This window comes from Cryptomeria japonica, chromosome 5, assembly GCF_030272615.1.
Source record: "Cryptomeria japonica chromosome 5, Sugi_1.0, whole genome shotgun sequence".
NCBI classification, from domain to species: domain Eukaryota; kingdom Viridiplantae; phylum Streptophyta; class Pinopsida; order Cupressales; family Cupressaceae; genus Cryptomeria; species Cryptomeria japonica.
The window spans coordinates 583,668,827-583,685,409 of NC_081409.1; positions in this window are offsets into that span (position 1 = coordinate 583,668,827).

The following is a 16,583-nucleotide window of genomic DNA, read 5'->3' on the forward strand; positions in this document are numbered from 1 at the left end:
CAAGAGCTTTGTGAGAAATTAAAGATCCAACACAGATTATCCACACCCTATTATCTACAAGGGAATGGGCAAGCAGAAGCATCAAACAAAACTATTATGAAAAATCCTCAAAAAGATAGTGAATGATGCTTGCAGAGATTGGCATATTCAATTGAACCCTTCTCTATGGGCCTACCATACCAGTATCTGCACACCAATAGTTGCCATGCCTTTCTCTCTTATCTATGGATCAAAAGAAATACTACCAATAGAAGTAGAGATACCTTCTCTATGAGTATCATTAAAAGGACTTAACCCAGATGAAGAGCAACGAGTATCTAGATTGCAAGAGTTAGAATTGATCCATGAATGAAGACAAAATGCCTTTGATCATTTAAAGGTATATCAGCAAAGAATATGTTGAAGTTATAATCACAAGATCAAACCACGAGCCTTTCAAGTTGGGGAACTAGTACTAAAGGAAAATCCACAAAACTAGTTAGATCGAGAAGAGAAAGGGAACTTTGAACCAAACTGGTTAGGTTCGTTTGTGGTCATAACAGTATTTGGGTTAGGGGTATATCAGCTATCAACATAGGATGGGTATCAGCTCGAGGAACCCATCAATAGCATGCATCTGAAGAAGTTTTATGTCCGACAAAGTAGAAAAATCCAAAAACCGTGAAAAAGTAGAAAAATCCAAAAATAGTGAAAAAATAGAAAAATCCACAAATAGTGAAAAAGCAAAAAAATCCAAAACACAGTGAAAAAGAAGAAAAATCCTGAAAAGTGAAAAATAAGAAAATACAAAAACAACAAAAATAGTGTAAAAAAAACAAAAAACAAAAAAATCATATATGAGAAAAAGTGCAATAAAAACAGATGGTGAAAACTTGGCAAACATACGCTATCTATCAGCTAGCTCTTCCATCTAGTAATTCATGCATCCTTCAGCTTGCATTTCATTTTCCATTAGCCTTGTTCATATGCATAATAAAGCCTTTGTGCATACGCAGGCATCGCGGGTGATTTCTCACAATGGTTTGGATGATTGGGTATATCATAATAAATTTGTTTCTAGGCTTAGGGCACAATCCTACACCTAGATGGGGGCAAAAAATTTTCTCATTTTGAGCATAATCAAACACGTCGAACAATATTTAGGCAACTCTTGTCAAGCAAAAACTGAGACACATCCAACATTGAACACAAGATCAAATTGTCAACCATCAAACTCTCACATATCAGCCTAAGCACGACACACACTTTTCAATAGATGATATCTTTTGCATAATGATTTCTGCACTTTAATCAATGATTCTTCAACTTTTATATCTTGATTTTTGCTATCATGATTTATGAGTGACTCCAGGATGTGTTTTACTAGAGGAATAATGAAGGAACGTGATATTTTTCTTGTATGTTGTCTGTAAATTAATCATTCATATATGCAAATTTGTCTCAGGACATGATCATTGGAGTATCATCGAAGAAATTTCCAATTTGTGTATAGAAATGGTTAATGTTGTCTATTTACGCAAGCAACACTCAGGTCATCTTGGTTCAATTATACCTTGATGCTTGTGCTAACTTGCAATATCAAACTCCAGGAAAGTCATGCTCAGGTCATCATGGTTCAATTATACCATCAATTTTTGCACTCACTTCCCACATTCTAAAAATCTCAATGATGACAAAACACAATAATCGAGTAATTGGTCCAATCGTAGCTTTGCATTTCATTTGCATTTAGTTTGCATTTCATTCTTGCATAGGATCACAAAATCTCATCTTATCCAAGGCCACATCTATCGCAAGAATCACCAATGTATCATCATAGGTGTATGCACAATCAGAATGATGACTCATCTCTCTCTAGATATTGTCAACCCCACGTGAATCTTATGCTACTCCCTCAAATATTCCAACATCAGCCTATCTAAATCTTCCTGCAACCTGATGTGAACAAAATGCCAGTTATTTATCCAATCAACCTTATCAATTCTATCAATCGATCACATCTGATCCATTATATCATGTCTTATATAGGATGCATCTTTCTTGGAACCAGACATTCTGATCAAGTCTTATACAGGATATATCATTCTTGAAACCACGCGCTTTGATCATCTTTGTCTTATATAGGAGGTGTTTGTTGGCAAATGCACACTCCAATGAGAAATTGTAGGTGATTGAAGGTTTTGTCATTGATGGAAACCTTGCAATCATATGGTACCAACAAGACAATATACTGGCACTGGCAATGACAAACTCTACACTGGCACACAGAACACTAGCAAAGAAAGGATACCGACACCCTGGCAGATAGGAATTTTGTTTATAATGTATTTTGTAATTAATTGTAAAATCATTGTAAGCTGACATGGCGAGTTGTAATATGACTCATATATGTATGAGATCATTATAGAACATTTAGTAATAATGTGATAGGCGAAAGAAGATAGACCTAATATGTGAATTATAGGTTAAGGGTTTATGTATGAAGTAGAGCTAAAACTAGTACTAGATCTGGCATAGCAGATGCTATTTTGAAGCAGTGCAAGACATTGGATTTGTATAATCCATTTTGTAAGTCAGTGTGACTTCTTATTTTGTAGTTGAGCAGTGAGCTCTAGGCACTTGGCCTTCTTGCATGTGCAGGCCCCTATTGTAAGAGTAATATTCACTTATTGGCTAGTAAGTGAATATTGTGGGTCACAAATCCCACTGAGGTTTTTCCCACACCGGGTTTCCTCGTTAAACTACTGTGTTATGGTGTGCTTTTCATGTGGTTGTTGTTATCTTTGTTTACTGCATTATTTTTGGTTTACCGGTATACTGTATTGATATGCTTTACATGTTTTAAATCAAGTAAATTCTATAACCGGTTAGATACTGATTCACGCCCCCCCCCTCTCAGTATCTTTGGGAATCCTAACAATTGGTATCAGAGTCCGGTCCTCTATTTTCAGAAGCATAACAGCTTCAGGAAGATCTTGCAACCGATTGAGATGGATAACTTGAAGAAACAATTGGAAACAACTCTTTCAAATTATGATATAGAAAAATTGAAGAACATCAAACTTGAAGATGATCTAAAAGCTACTCAGGATATCATTCAAGCACTTCAAGAGAATTACACTATAGCAAGGAATAAAAGAAGAGAACTTTGTGAGAAGATGCAGAAAGAAGGAGATGAAAAGGAAACTCTTAATGATCTGGCAAACAAACTAAGACAAGAGATAAGTACAACACAGAATGAGATGCAGGATATGACTATGAGATTTTCAAAAGAAATTGAAGATAGGAAGAAAAATGAAGAAGATCTGACTAGAAGACTGAATGATGCTGCAAATGAAAACACAAGACTTAGTTATGAATATGATATGTTGAAGACAAATCTGATGCACACACAAAATGACTCAAATGAACTTATGAGACAGAAAGAAATCTTGGAAAGAGAACTAGCTACTGCAAATCAGCACAAGGAGAAATTCAAGAAAAGCTCAGAAGAACTTGGTGACATGCTGAAGAATCAGAAACCTAATGGTGACACTAATGGCCTTGGCTTTGAAGCTGGTGAAAGCTTTGGTACTGCAAACACACATGATCATAACAAACCAGTAAGACAACCAATTGCTTATAAATTTAATGGCAAATACTTTAACTGTAACAAGTATGGTCATAGAGAAAATCAATGTAGATCTAGAAACTATCAGAACACCAATACACCCATCGGTCAATGTTCCAAATGCAACAAAGTCAGTCATAATTCAGAGAATTGCAGAATGAATACAAGATGTTATGTTTGTGGAAGATTTGGACACTTATCTAATCAATGCAGAACACAAACTGGCATAGGATATGGGAAAACAATTCAGAAAAACAATGTGACTTGTTATGCCTGTAACAAGATTGGACACATTGCTAAATTTTGTAGAAGCAAGTCCTCACTAGCAAATAACAAAGGTCCTAGATTGAAAGGTAAAGAAAAGGTTGAAGAGGTAAAGCAAGAATTCTCAAAACAATGGATCAGAAAATCAGAATGGAATGTTGATGGGAATACTCCTCCACCGGCATAACAGAGTAACACTCCACCGGCAAGAGACTCTTCATCTAATTGAAGGAAAATCCTTTTGAGGGTTTAGCAACTGAATATAAAACATGCTATTATTCCCTTGGTTGATGGTGAGAAGTTGAGATTACTTCTTTACCGACAAATAAGATAAATTGTGACTTAACTGACAAGCATTAAATGTGGCAGGTGAAGAAAATAACATTATAAAACAAGTATTTTGGCTCCATTTTCATTTCACTGAGCATTCAAATCTTTGAGAGTGCAAAAATACTTAACAAAGGCATTCCAAGAAAAGAAGTGAAGAAATCTATCAAATATTTCATCCCTAAGGCAGATTAAGGTATTTATAGCTATGGTATCTTCATCTACTCCTAAATTTATTTCAAACCCTACTATTGTTGAAGTTATTAAATGCCTTAGACCCGTATTCCAGCTAGTTCCCGAAATTGCGAAGAAAGATGATAGTTTAGGTGCATTTCTCAAATACCTAAAGGGGTAGTATATGCTGAAGACCCTAGAATGTATATACATTGTCATATTGATGAACTAGGTGATGAGGAAATTAAGAACGTGTATGAATCTGGAAATGTCAAACCTGAACATAAGATAATAGAAACCCTAGGTTTCACTAAAATTCTCAGTATCCCGGATTTCCCCAAGGATATCATAAGGATAGTATTAAGCAGAGTACATGGTGAATTTTTCTGGTTGGAATCGGTTCATAAAATCACTAAAGAAGTAGTAAAGGCTGTGACAGGGTTACCCTCCATCGGCAATAGACCTGACAAAACTAAGAAGGTCTCAAATGATCTAGTGACAACCCTAACTGGTGCAACATTTGATAAGAGATCACTAAGGGTAAATGATGTAAAGGATACAAATATTAGATTTATCAGTATGATCTTAGGTTACAAGACTGCACATGCAAATAGGTTAAACTCAGTTTCTAGCCTATGTATTAAGAGTGCCTATGATATGGTAAATGATAATGCAAGGATAGACATATGTGAATGGCTTAAAGATGAACTAATAGACAATTTAGCAAAGATCAAAAGGGAAAAGAAAGGAACATTTAGATTTGGAAACCTACTTGTTTGTCTGATGCTATATATAACCAAACAAGTACCCGATATTGGCACCAAAGATTTTTGGGTATGAAATACCAGTAGGAAAACAACTATCAGTATTACTGAACAACATGGGAGAGAATAGGGAAAAGAACTTAAATGAGTATTTTTAGGCATTGAAAGCTCGAATGAAAACAAGAGTAAGGTTATCACAAGCTATTGTGGACAAGTACCAAAAGGAAATTTGTTTTGTAATAAAGAAAGATGAAATTTGGATGGAGGCACTTGTTCCTAGAACCATCTGGGTCACTGAAATGGGGTATGAGACTAATGACAACATAATAGAAACCTATGCAAAAGCCCTCCTAGAAGCTTCTAAGGAACCTGAAGAAGAAGTATTTGGCAATGTTGAAACTATAGAAAGTCAAATTCAATCAAAGAAAAGAGTTAAAAAGGTTGAGGTAACTGTTAGAAAAGGAACCCGACAGGCAAAAGCTATTAAAGAAGATGTGCTAAAGCAAACCGGTATAACTGAAGGTGAATTAGAAGCAATCCAACTAGCAACACACCTTTCACTAATTGGAACTTCTTCAGAAAGTGACATACCTGCAGTATTCAAGAGAGTTGAGAGGAAGAGAAAACCTTCACCGGCACCTTCTCCTACACCAAAAAGATAGAAGCAACAGGGAGTAAGGCCCCCAACAAAGAAATTAACTCCAAGAAAAAGAAGTTGCTCCTAAGAAGAAGTCAAAACAATCTATAGCTCCTATTGATAAATTACTGGATGAAATTACTAAGGATAGCAAGTTGAAGAATATTAGCAAACTGTATAACACACTATCCGCTGATGACAAGGAGAAAGTAGAGAGCAATGTAATATTACACTTAGATATTTTCAAGAAATTTCTGATGCAAGTTGTTGATGAAATACCGGCAGATCTATACAACAGACTTGAATCTAGAAGAGTAGCTATTATTGAGCTTGATAAGAAAATAAAGATTGAAAAATTACTTGTTGTACATCCTATTAACTCACCTAATGAGATAGATCAATTGATCTCTAAGGCTAACCGGTCAGTATTTTCAACTACTCACCGGCATGTAGCACTAATGGCAGGGAGAGTGAATCAGATAACTAAGGAAACAACAGATGCTGGGATATATTCTTGGTAGAAAAAGAAAAATAGGAAGAGTATCAAAAACCTAAAACCTTCAAGGTACATCAAAAGGATAGGTACAAAGGAAAAGGCAAGGTTGGTGGACCTCCTAGTATAAAGATAACAGACAACTTACCCCCACCGCCTTTAGATACTCCACCGATAGACACTATTGAAAATCAACCGGTAATAGAGAGTATGAAGACAACACATGAGGAAACAAATCCTGATTCTGAGGTATTGTATACAATGAATATCGACACATGGGAAGTCAACATTGTGATTGATAAGGAAACAAGTGAGAAAAGAGATGCGGCAACTGAGCCACCGGTAGAAGACACAACAGCTAAGACAAATGTTGAAGATACAGTTGGAGACATTGAAATTGGGAGTGAGCAACAAACTGAATAGACAACGGATACAAGAAAAAATGATAGCACTGGTATTGAGCGACAAACTGAAAAAATTTCAGGGGAAAGCACATAGAAACCAGTAGAAAATACAAAATCACAAGTAGAAAAACCGGTAGTGGATACCACTAAAAAATCATCAGAGGCACCATTAGAGAAACCATCAGTTGAGAGCACAAAGAAACAGGAAGAACAACAGGTTCATTCACAAGTACATTCAGAGATAGTGCCACCAGCTACAATTGAAAAACCTAAACCTTTGGTAGCTGAAATGGAGACACAAACTGATCCTCTAGTAAAAGAGGAAAGCAATGCTATTATCACCACCGACAGATTACAAATTGTGAAGTCAGTTGGACAGACATCTGGAACCTCCATGTCTGAATTCAGACCAACAAATGTGACAGAGGTACTGCTAGATTCAATTAAGAAAATAGCAGATTGTAATGCACTAGCATATAAGGCTATTGATGACACCATACCAATTTTGAAGATGATAGCTCCAAAGTGTAACATAGACAACAAAGATTCTTTGAACCAATTAGACACATTGTCTAAGTATATAATTGGTAACCTAATAACACTGGACAAAATAAATGAGGATACATTTAAGGAGAGATTGATAAAGGAAAAAGAAAAATTCTTTGAGGATATAGTTAAGAAGAACAAGGGAGAGATGGACACTCTTTTACCGGAACTCAATGAAATCATTCTTGACTTCAAGAAACTATACAAGGATACATGCAAAATGGATGTATTAATAGAAGATCTGGACAAAGAAATCAGAAAGACACAGGATAAGATTAACAATATTGCTGACAATCTGATTGGGATATTAGATTCATTTTTGGAATTAGAAAAGAAAATTGCAAAGAAAGAAGAGAAAATAAGGAAACTGGAAAATGAAAAACAAAGAATAAAGGACAAAGCAAAGGACTTAAAATGCCGACTTGGTCCAATATTAGAGTATCTTATTTCTTTGAGAAAAGAAACATCTAAGGCTCTGGTTCCTGGACTAAAGACACCGCAAGAGAAAATGCACATACTCATCGGTACAATGCAGAGAACCCATGAGGCTATAAAAGATAGTAAAACATTCAGCAATGACATAAATTCAATTTTGACAGATATTTTTCAGAGTGTAACCCACTAGTTACAAGAAACCAGGCAGGACTCCATTGACAGCGAATGACAACCTTTGTCATTGATGTCAAAGGGGGAGTAGAGGCTATGAGAAAAATGATCAGCAAAAGGCTCATCAGCTCAGGGGGAGCTCATATTTGTTTTGGTAAGACAATTCTGGCAGACTCATTTTTGGATGACACTTTTTGGATTTTTCTCATGAGTATTGCCATCAATGCCAAAGGGGGAGATTGTTGGCAAATGCACACTCCAATGAGAAATTGTAGGTGATTGAAGGTTTTGTCATTGATGGAAACCTTTCAATCATATGATATCGGCAAGAATATACTGGCACCGACAATGACAAACTCTACACCGGCACACAAAACACTAGCAAAGGAAGGATACCGGCACCCTGACCGACAGGAATTTTGTTTATAATATATTTTGTAATTAATTATAAAATCATTGTAAGCCGACATGGCGAGTTGTAATATGAATCATATATGTATGAGATCATTGTAGAACATTTAGTAATAGTATGATAGGGGAAAGAAGACAGACCTAATATGCGAATTATAGGTTAAGGGTTTATGTATGAAGCAGAGCTAAAACCGGCATTGGATCTGGCATAGTAGATGCTATTTTGAAGCAGTACAAGACATTGGGTTTGTATAATCCATTTTCTAAGTCAGTGTGACTTCTTATTTTGTAGTTGACCAGTGAGCTCTAGGCACTTGGCCTTCCTGCATGTGCAGGCCCCTCTTGTAAGAGTAATATTCACTTATTGGCCAGTAAGCGAATATTGTGGGTCACAAATCCCACCGAGGTTTTTCCCACACTAGGTTTCCTCGTTAAACTACTATGTTATGGTGTTCTTTTCATGTGGTTGTTGTTATCTTTGTTTATTGCATTATTTTTGGTTTACCAATATACAGTATTGATATGCTTTACATGTTTTAAATCAAGTAAATTCTATAACTGGTTAGATACTGATTCACCCCCCCCCCTCTTAGTATCTTTGGGAATCTTAACAGTGTCATTCCTAAAACCAGAGTAGATCTCGATCTCATCAATCTAATCAATCTTGTCGAATTCAATCAAGCTCTATCAATCATCACATTGAGAATGTCATCATTGTGATCAAAACAACTCGCACTTTCGTCAATCAACATTACAAACATCAAATCATTTCTAATCGGGAAATCAATTTCAAAATGATCCAACCACTCCAAAGGTCAGTTCTCTCAATTGATCTCTGGAGGGGGCATCATCATATCAATCAATGTTTGGGGTATCCTATCAAACCAATATCGCATCAATATCATAAAAATGAGATTATTATTTGAATCAACGTGTCATCACACCTCATTTCAAAGAGGGAAAAAATGTATACAACTAAAAATGGTCTAAAAATAATTAATTAAATAAGCAATTATTTAATTAATCCCCCTTCCCAATTTAATTAAATTCATTGGCAATTTGATTAAATTCTCCCATTCATCTACTTATTAATAAATCTAAGGATTTATTTAATAGATTCATTTCAATAGTCCCCTTTGATTAATTAATCCAAATTAATTAATTCTCCCCCCATTTTAATTCATTCCTTCTAATCCTCTAATTAATTAAAAAAATCAATTTATGAGTTGTTGAAAGTTAATTAGCCTTTTCCTATTATTTGATTTTTAAAATTCAAATTACCCACGTGCCTCCTAACTTCTAACCACCTAACCTAACCATCCCCTATCCTAACCCATTCCACCTAACCATGGGTTTAACTAACCCTATCCTATCTTGCACATCCTAACCTCCTTATCCTAACCTCCTATAGTTTTGATATTCTCCCCTTGAGACACATGGCACTTATGCCACATGTCTCCTCCCTTGGACACTTGCCCTCTTATGAGCAAGGCTCCTTGACACTTGTCACCATAGAGATGACAAGTTTCCCTTCCTCCAACCTCTTCTCCAATCTCCTTCAATTTCACCCTTGATATCTTCAGACTCAATCTTGACCGTTGATTCTTGCCACCTCACCCCTGACCTTGGAAATCCTATAAATATCCCCCATTTTGGAGCATAAAGGATCCCATTTCATATCATTTTAGTCATTTTTACTATAGTAATATCCATTCTAGAATATCATTTAAGCATTTTTATTATTGGAAATTGCATCTTAGATCTAGCTTAATTTGATCATTTTCTAGCATAATTGTTGAATCATGTAGCTTAATCAATCTCTATTCTAGCTTAATTGCATCATCATCATAGCTTAATCACTCATATCATTAGATTAATTAGCCTCTTAGATCAATCTAGCATAATCAATCTCATCTAACTTGCATATCATATTATTTTAAATCCCCCATCTAGGTGTAGTCAAGTCACTGGGATTTCTCATCCAGATCTGAGAGCAAATCCACACTTGCATCTCTTAGGAGATGATAGGTCACTTTTTCATGTTTTATCTTTCGTTTGATTTTAATTTGCTAATTATGCTTGTAATGATCTATTGAGTGTTTGTGTTGCAGTTGTAGGTACCCTACTTCACACACACAACAACCACTTTTGCTAGTAAAGTTGAAGAAAGAGAGAGATGAAGATGAGGAATGAAGAGCAATACCACAGGGAGTATAAGACACCACTAATATTGAGGAGCAAAAATCCCTCAATCTTAGGGTCTTAACTCATGCCAACAAATGCAAGAGAACACAAAACAAAAAGGCACAAGACACACAAAAACAAAGACAAAGCACAAAAAGACACACGACAAGAACAAGACACAAGATGACAAACTAACTAGCTGAATAGATCTCGAGCTTAGATGTCTCAACAACTAATCAGGACACAAAGACCAATGCCATCATATAAAAGAGAAAATATGACATCATCCATGAACTATCAATAGTAAAACTATGAGTTCATGAGAGGAAGAAGAGAGATAACATGAAAACACAATTTGGTGATCCATGAGAAGAAAAGCAAAGACGAAAGAAACCATGGAAATATTGCCCCTAAAACTAGGTGATCCATGGAGAGAAAGACATGGAAAATCTTGCCCCTAGAGATTTCCTAGGTGATCCATGTAAAGAGAGAGAGTGTGTGAGAACTTTGTTAGTTCCACTCAACCTCATGCACATGTGTGGAAGTGAGTTTCAAAGCACCTCATAGGAATTTATTCCTGAGTATGCTACAACCTGTATAGAAGGTATAGTACAAGTGTCAAGAAAGGTGTGATATCTCACTCTAAGAGATCATGCTCTAGATCCAAGAATAATCACCCCACATAAGAGAAAAGTGGTGTCATCTCACTCTAAGAGACTGTGCTCCGGTTCTGAGAATGGCCCACTGTGCAAGAGAAAAGTGATGACATCTTTCTGTAAGAGGTTTCTCTTTGGTTCCAAGAATGTCCCACTCTACAAGACAAGAAGAAGTGAATAAATATCTCTCTAAGAGGTCATGCTCTAGTTCTGAGAATGACCCACTGTACAAAAAGTGACGACATCTTTCTCTAAGAGGTTTCCCTCTGGTTCCCAGAATGTCCCACTGTTCAATGCATGAGAGAAGCATGGTACAAAGGAGCAGTGTGGGTGCCCCACTCCTTAAGATGTCAACATATGCTAATGTTTATATCTTAAGGAAAGTATAACAAGGATACCTACCTTTGTCACAAAGAAGATATCTACTATGTAAACAATGTCATAAATCCAAGCAAGAGAGGGAATACTCTTCAAGCAAGGGTACGATAGTTGACAAGAGATATCTTGTTGTAAGTGTAAAGGTGATCCTCAGAGGAGAAGATATCTTTGTTCAAAAGACATCTACCCCCAAGAGTTGTTGTCTTAGACAAATAAAACATCTTCTAGAAAAAGAAAAGTAAAGAACAAGAATACAATCCTTCCTCCTATTTCTAGGTGAAAGGGATTCTTGATGAGGGATTACTCACATTTTAACCCCCAGAGAGATGGTTGGATTTATCATAGATGTATATTACCAAGTGTAAAAGATGTCATAGTCAAGGATTAACACTTCTTGTATAAGAGATAATCCTTAAGCCAATAACCAAAAATTATACACAAGGAATGACATCAAGTAATAGAACTCACACCATCCACTTAATAGGAAAAAGTGGATCCCTAGAGAAAGAGAGAAAGAAGGATAATTGCCTCCCAAGATAATGGTACATTGAGAAGAGCTTACACAATCTACTAGAGAGATATTAAACATAATCAAATGTGCAATGAACTTACATGAACACATGCAAGAATAGACATTAGTAAATGTAAAATACACATCTCAAGAAGTGGTAATCTTTGAAAAGAAGAGATAAAAATCATCATACATTCCCCAAGGGGGGTAAATCATAAAAGGATACCATTATAATAAATGATAATCACATATGAAAAATGCAGCCCCTAGAAGAAATGATGATAAAAAAGGGAAAGGAGTGAAAATCCTTTCCCCCCAAGTGAGGAGAACAAGGAGATACATTACACATTTTCTGATGGTGATTAGTCTCAAGTAATATGCTGCCCTAGTGGAACAAATCTTTTCAAGGAAGGGATACATACCTCCCAAGGGATCATTCCTTTCTAAGGGGCATATCATACTTGCAAAAAATTTAAACCATAGAAGAGGTGAGATTTACAAGAGAACGAAGGAAAAAGGAGATGTGCAGTACTCATTAAAGATGCCCCTCTCCAATTCTTATGCAAGAAAAGAGATCTAATAATGAATGATGCACAAGGATAGAGATAAATGTATAGAAAGAAGAAAAAATGGACTTCATGTTGCTGCCCCAAAGTATGTTAAAGTAACACAATACCACCACTTAATGATAAAGAGCCCCCGTGAAATGGGTCAATTATGTCATAGGGTGAAGAGAAACATGAAGGGAAAGGAAGTGCTAAGGCACGATGTTTTTACCAATAAATACAACTAGATCTTCTGTGAGACACATGTGTGCAAGATCATATTGTAGCTGAACAAATTTCTTAAATGTATAACATTTTCCAATAGAATGTGAATATATATCATGAAAAATACAATATTCTATACCTTTCACTTGGTTAATATTTTTGTTTTTATTTTGAGAAGGAAAGGACATGTTCTTGTCACATTTCAACCTCCAATAGATTCTTGCAGCTAATTTGTCAGGATGGTAAATACTGTCTTCCCATGAAGAAGAGGGTTTGTTAGAAGGAGTTTCATTATCCACAATTCTAAATTTGCCACTTTCTATGCCATCTTGAATAGATTTTTGAATATCAAGTCAATCATCAGCATTGTGGTCATGGGATTGATGAAATGAACAAAAAGGGCGCTTTGAAGAAGAAGCATTCTTGTGGGCTCTCTTGATTTGTTGGTTTTGAAGGTAATCTTTAAAGTTTTGAAGTCTAAGGAATTCTTCCATAGAAAGAGGGGTACCACTTCCTAGGCCTCTTGTAGTAGTTTGTGTAGGAGGATTTATAGGGACACGAATTCCATGTTCAAATTTCCCAATTCCTGGTCCTTTAAAACCTTTTTTTGTAATCATATGAAAGCAATGACTATAAGAATGTTGCAATTGACTAGATGGAGTAACATGATCATGAATTTCTTTGAAATATGATGTATAAGGAGGCAAAAAAGGATTTGTAGATGAAGGAGGAGTATCATACGAAATGACAATCTCTTTGCCTTTATCAAGCTTATCCTTTTTGGAATGCATGACATCATCCTCTCTACATAGACTTTGATGTTGAAGATAGGTCCTAGGAGAATAAGGAGGAGCTAAAGATTTAAGAATGTTGATATTATCATATTCCCCCCCTTGCTCAAGGGTATGTGTTGAAGAAGAAGATGGATCCATATTGCTTTCCAATTCTTGCTCTCTTTTAGAAAGATCATTGGGTAAATCTTTAGATCTCATTGCATCCACACAAGATACCCTAGAAGAGGTACAAGGCTTAGGATCTACAAAAGACTTGAGGTGATTAACATAGGAAATGCATTTTGTTAACAACATCACCATAATGCAACATAAATAATACATGAAAGCTTTGAGATCTAATTATTTAGAAATCCTAACAATACAACATGACCAAGTGCTATGAAGAAAGATAAGTAACATGAAATGTAAGAAACTCTTATCCAACACATGATAAATATATGCAAAAATTAATGTAATCACATGTGAAAGAGCAAGTAAATTCAATTTATTAATTGCCATTAAAAGTCTCTTAAGTGCAATCTGAATTTGCTAGAAAAGTAGATCTAAAATTAGGACCTTTTTATGAAAATTAATTTTAAGATTTGAATTTGATGAAATTTGAATTTGTGTTCGACCTTAGATAGTGTTAAAATTGATAAAATATGCTGATTTTCTGGATCTGAGTAGAAAAATACAATCAGTTCTGTCTCCCAAAATTTTGAGAAAAAACCGAGGACCATGGCAGGAACGCACATGGTCCGACCAACTTTTTTTGAAATTTTCAGGGATGATAGAGGTTATGATTTTAATGCAAAATCCAAAAAAATAGCTGATTTGAAGATGTCTAGATTGGTCAAAATTGAAGTCAACAGTCGAAAATAAAAGAATCTTAAAAATTAGGGTTTTATGATTTAACCACTGAATTTTTAGAATAAAGAGACAGATTTGAATTCCAATTTTGAAATAGAAATCAGATCTGAAACAAGCAATTAAAATTTTACAATTCACAAGCTTAATTTTCTTAAAATGAAAATTTAGGGTTTTTATGCAATTAACCTCTAAAATTTGCAAATAGATCAAACTTGAAAATGAAAATTTAAAATTCAAATTGCAATTAATCAGAATTAATGTGTAAGGCGTCGGGTTCACCAAAATGTAAAGTGGAAAATTGGATCCTAGTGATTCCCCACCTAGGAGAGAGAAAGGAAGCCACTAGGATGATTTTCACTTGGGAAGGAACTTTAGATTCAAAGGAGGAAGAGAGAAGGGTTGGAAATGCAGAAATAGGTTCTAGTTAGGGAAGGAGATGTCATTGCCAAGGTGAGGACCCCAAATGTGGTTAAAATTGTAGGGGTCACAATTTTATGACACTACATTTAGCCCCCACTTTAGCGGGAGTATGACTTATGCCATTACTGCTGGTAAAGTAGAAGAAAGAGAGATATGAAGATGAGGAATGCAGATCAATACCACAAGGAGTATAAGACACCACTAATATTGAGGAGAAAAAATCCCCCAATCTTAGGGTCTTAACTCATGCCAACATATGCAAGAGCACACAAAACAAAAAGGCACAAGACACACACAAAAAAAGACAAAGCGCAAAAAGACACACAACAAGAACAAGATAAAAGACAACAAAATAACTAGCTGAAGAGATCTCGAGATCAGATGTCTCAACAACTAATCAGGACACAAAGACCAATGCCATCACATAAACACAAGCGATCACGTAAAAGAGAAAAGTTGACATCATCCATGAACTATCAATAGTAAAACTATGAGTTCATGCGAGGAAGAAGAGAAATAACATGAATACACACTTTGGTGATCCATGAGAAGAAAAGTGAAGACAAAAGGAACCATGGATATCTCGCCCCTAAAACTAGGTGATCCATGGAGAGAAAGACATGTAAAATCTCACCCCTAAAACTAGGTGATCCATGGAGAGAAAGACATGGAAAATCTCGCCTTTAGAGCTTGCCTAGGTGATCCATGGAGAGAGACTGAGAGAGAGAGAGAGAGAGAGAGAGAGAGAGAGAGAGAGAGAGAACTCCGTTAGTTCCACTCAACCTCATGCATGTGTGTGCAAGTGAGGTTCGAAGTGCCTCATAGGAGTCTATGTCTAAGGCTACAACCTATATAGAATGTATAGAACAAGTGTCAAGAAAGGTGTGATATCTTACTTTCAGAGACCATGCTCTGGTTCTGAGAATAATCACCCTACATAATAGAAAAGTGGCATCATCCCACTCTAACAGACTATGCTTTGGTTTTGAGAATGACCCACTATACAAGATAAAAGTGACGACATCTTGCTCTAAGAGGTTTCCCTCTGGTTCCAAGAATGTCCCACTGTACAAGAGAAGAAGAAGTGAATACATCTCGCTCTAAGAGACTGTGCTTTGGTTCTGAGAATGACCCACTGTACAAAAAGTGATGACATCTTTCTCTAAGAGGTTTTCCTCTGGTTCCAAGAATGTCCCACTATTCAATGCATGAGAGAAGCATTGTATAAAGGAGCAGTGTGGGTGCCCTCCCCTTAAGATGTCAACATAAGCTGAAGGTAACTCGGGCAAAAAACATGAACCCCTGGGCAAACCACTGACAAGGCATAGGGGAACAAAAAGACAGAAAGACACTCTAGCAAAGAAGAAATAGAAATAACCAAAAGAGCACATGGCCGAAAAAACTCAATATCCATGGGAGCTGAACAAGAAGCACTATCTCAACACCCAAACAATGTAGACAATTTTTTTTGGAAAAACCACCCAACCCACAAACCAATGGGAAGACAAGAAACCAGAAGGGCCTAAGTCTTCTCCTCTCTAGATCTCCACCATCGGCATCTGAGTCATCTTCCTCTCCATCGTTGCTAGTTACACCAGAAACCCTAGAGCTTCTGCCTCCATTGCTCCTGCTCCCGCTCCTGCTCCTCTCCATTGATAAATGGAGTTGTTATCTTGCTTTGCTAATTCAATTTCACATTTTCTCCATGATCTTCATGATCTTCCCTTTTATGCATATGATGATAGCTCACATTTGTGTTTCATCCATAACCATGATTTGCCCTAT